This window comes from Hipposideros armiger, unplaced genomic scaffold, assembly GCF_001890085.2.
Source record: "Hipposideros armiger isolate ML-2016 unplaced genomic scaffold, ASM189008v1 scaffold_709, whole genome shotgun sequence".
NCBI lineage: Eukaryota > Metazoa > Chordata > Mammalia > Chiroptera > Hipposideridae > Hipposideros > Hipposideros armiger.
The window spans coordinates 969,453-972,998 of NW_017732059.1; the positions used below are offsets into that span (position 1 = coordinate 969,453).

General features: G+C 40.8%; 1 long non-coding RNA gene across 1 annotated transcript; it reads left to right on the plus strand.

The window, feature by feature from the left end:
- The first annotated feature begins 1,024 nt into the window (after positions 1-1,024).
- On the plus strand, positions 1,025-2,228 carry LOC109373345 (uncharacterized). The gene is made up of 2 exons (XR_002122204.1): positions 1,025-1,600; positions 1,737-2,228. It is a non-coding gene; the product is annotated as an uncharacterized LOC109373345 (long non-coding RNA).
- The last annotated feature ends 1,318 nt before the right edge of the window (positions 2,229-3,546 follow it).

The following is a 3,546-nucleotide window of genomic DNA, read 5'->3' on the forward strand; positions in this document are numbered from 1 at the left end:
TTATTATTATGGGCACGGCTCGCATTTAATAGTATACCGTTGTGTATTATAGTCTATGCTAACTCAGCGTGTCTTATATTCATATAGTTATATTAATGTTTTGTTATATTAATTACGTTAACTATATTATAGCAATGTAGTTATATATTGTTACTATATATATTTTTATTAACTTATATTAATGTAGTTGTGTATTATATTCTATATTGTATTAACTAGATTATATTAATACACATGTATATATTACTCAAGTATGTTATATATTATATGCTAATTACTTGTATCCTACATTAATGTAATTGTATATTTTGTTATATATTATATTATGTTAATTAACTATATTGTAATACTGTAGTTGTATATTAATATTATATATTAATTATATGTTAATTAGCTATAGTAATGCAGTTATATATTATATTAATGTTACTATATATTTTCATTTATTATTAATGTAGTTGTGTTTATATTAATACATATGTTAATTATATTAATGCACTTGTATATATTAATGCTATATATTATATTCTAATTACTTGTATCTTATATTAATAGTTTCATATAGTCATTGTTGTTAATTACTATATTGTAATAACGTATATTAATACTACTATATATTAATTATGTTAATTAACTATTAATGTAGTGTTATATTAACATATATTATATGTGAATTATAGTAATGTATTTGTGTATTATATTAATCATGTTATTATATATTATGTTAATTACTACATTATATTAATGTAGTTGTGTATTGTATTAATCATGTTATATATTATATTATGTTAATTACATTATAGTAATGAGTTGTGTATTATATTAATCATGTTATTATATATTAATTATGTGTTAATTACTACATTATATTCATGTGGTTGTGTATTATTAATCATGTATTCTATATTAATTATACGTTAATCACATTATATTAATGTAGTTGTGTATTATTAATCATGTATTATATTAATTATATGTTAATCACATTATATTAATGTAGTTGCGTATTATTAATCATGTATTATATTAATTATATGTTAATTACTACATTATATTAACGTACTTGTGTATTGTATTAATCGTAGATGTTATTAAACGGAAGCTCTGACACACGCTACAATGTGGATGAACCTCAAAAATAGAAAAACACCCATCACGCTCGGTGGAAGCCAGATACGTGAGTCCCCATATGACTGCACTTCTGTGAAGTGTCCAGGTAAGGGACATCTGTCCAGGCTGAGAGCAGGGTACGGGCTGTCGGGGGCTGGGATGGGGCGCAGGATGAGACCACCTGCTGGGCGATGGGAGAGACCGAGACTGAGACGGTGCGGACGCTTGGCGCCACTTGCTAAATGCACTAAACATCATTGACTCGTATCCTTTCCGCAGGTGAATTTCATGACATGTAAATGAAATAAAGCTGGTTTTTAAAAACCCAGTAGGCTTTTCCATGGCTCATAACAAGAGTCTATTTTTTTTTTCTTGTTTCTGCGGGCTCTACACCGGGCAAGGGCTGATGTTGAAATTACCAGCTGTTTCGAGTTTTCGAAGAAAGAAACTGCTAGGTTTGAGAACAAGGCCAGTGCACAAAGTGCCGCCTGTGAGTATTTAATGCACACACAAAAAAAAGTCTGCGTTTTCCATGCTATACGAGGAATGACGCTTTGTAACCCAGGTCTCGTTAACACAACAGAGAGAAAACATTCCTCTTCTTAATTTCTTTTTATATTTTTCAGTTACAAGTGGACATTCAGTATTGGTGTCAGGTGTAGGGCGTGGTGGTCAGACATCTATAGACCTTACGAACGGATGCTGCTGATAAACAGAACCAGTGCCAAGGGCCTGCGGCTGAGCCAGCCCTCCAAGCTCTTGGCTGCCTCGCGCCTCCTCCGCTGGGACCGGGAATCAGCGACACAGTCAAAGCTGCCAAGTAAAGGATCTGCCGTTTGGCTTTGAGAACCGACAGCCACAGAAAAGTGAGTCTTCTAAGGATTTCGTGAACGGTCCTTAAAATGACGTACACTTTCAGAGAGACGCCTGAACAAAGCCCTCCTACGGTGGTTCCCCGAAAATAAGACCTAACCGGAAGATAAGCTCTAGCGTGATTTTTCAGGATGCTCCTAATAGAAGCCCTGCCCCAAACATAAGCCCCAGTTGAGATCATCAGCCAGGCAGGACTGTTTGAGTAAATGTCGATTTCTGTACATGAATAAATGAATACATGTAGACTGTGGGAGCAAAAATTAATATAAGACCCGGCGTTATTTTGGGGGAAACACAGTCATTTGTGGGTGTCACATAAGCCTCTGCTGTGTAATAGTCCATCGTCCATTCCACCAGTGAAGGAAACTTGGGCGGTTTCATTTCTACATGTTTCTAATCCAAAACAACCAAACAAAAATCACCTTATTTTTTTTCTTTTTAGCTGAGCCATCCTGCCACCTGTTGGCAGCTCAGGCTGGGACTCGAACTGCTGCTGCTCAGAGCTCACCCTCTTGAGCGAGCTCTTAACCAGCTGAGCCACTCGGCCGGCCCCAATTACCTTCTTATGAAACATGTATTCCTGTAGAATGGGGCGTGTCCGTTCCCCACCACTGCTCACAAAAATCAAGCCTTCCGACTGGCCCACTGTCTTAGTAACATCCTCCCGAGAAACAGAACTAGTTGAGGGTTTCATAGATAGATGAGACAAAGAGAGAACATTTCTTATAAAAAATTTTTCTCGCATGAGCACGGAGGCCAAGAAGTCCCAGGAAAAGCCATCGGCACGTTGGGGACTCAGGGGGCCGATCTTGTGCGTCCCAGTCCGAGTCTGACTCTGAAGACAGGAGAAGACTCACGTCCCAGCTCGAGGACCCACAGGCAGAGACAGAGATTTTTGTTTCTCAGGTTTATAGCATCTCCAGGCCTTCGACTGATGGGACCCAGCCCGCCCACACCGAGGACGGCCCCTTGGGGCTTCAGGGTAAAAATATAGATGCCCGAGGTCTACACGGATTGACTCCTGGATCTGTTCCGGGCGCTGCTCTCCACGCCTCACAGATCGCCACCCTTTCATTCTCAGGACGTGGGCGCACCGTGTGCGACTCAGTGTCTCGGGGTGTTGTGCCCCGTTAGCCATGAGTGCATGAAAAAAGCCCCAGCCTGCTCTGGTTGAAGGACGGGGAGGAGGAAACTGGTCGTGGGCTTTCTTCTTCCTTCTGCTCTGCGGTCTCGTCCTCGGCTTCGGCTCAGGGCGCCCAACACTACCTGGGGTCTCCTTTCTCCACCAGCTACAAGGGGAGGGCAGTAGACCAACTCAAGGGGGACCCGGGCTGGGCTCACCCTGATTGCTTCCTGGTTCTGAACGGGCCCGTGGCAGCGGCGGAGAACACCACTGGCTGCTCCCACGGGCAGCTCTCCATCGTGTCTCGTCCGCACCATCTCTGTTCATTCTTCCCTTGATCGCTGTAGGGCCCCACATGCTCACCACACATCCATCCTTTTGCGTAAGCAACCCCGGTGAGGTTTCGTTGCTAGCGAACGGCTCCCCAATCTGCAAAGAGC